Consider the following 265-nt stretch of genomic DNA (forward strand, 5'->3'; position numbering starts at 1 on the left):
TGCCAGTTTGGGCGTTTAACTCCAATTTTTGTGCCAGTTCCGGCGTTAAACGCCGGGAATTCTGAAGCTGATTTGCAACGCGGGTTTGGGCCATCAAATCTCGGACAAAGTATGGACTATTATACATTGCTGGAAAGCCCAGAATGTCTATTTTCCAACGCAATTAAAAGCGCGCCAATTGGGCCTCTGTAGCTCCAGAAAATCCACTTCGAGTGCAGGGAGGTCAGAATCCAACAGCATCTGCAGTCCTTTTCAGCCTCTGAAT

The sequence above is a fragment of the Arachis duranensis genome, chromosome 1 (assembly GCF_000817695.3).
Source record: "Arachis duranensis cultivar V14167 chromosome 1, aradu.V14167.gnm2.J7QH, whole genome shotgun sequence".
Taxonomy (NCBI): Eukaryota; Viridiplantae; Streptophyta; class Magnoliopsida; order Fabales; family Fabaceae; genus Arachis; species Arachis duranensis.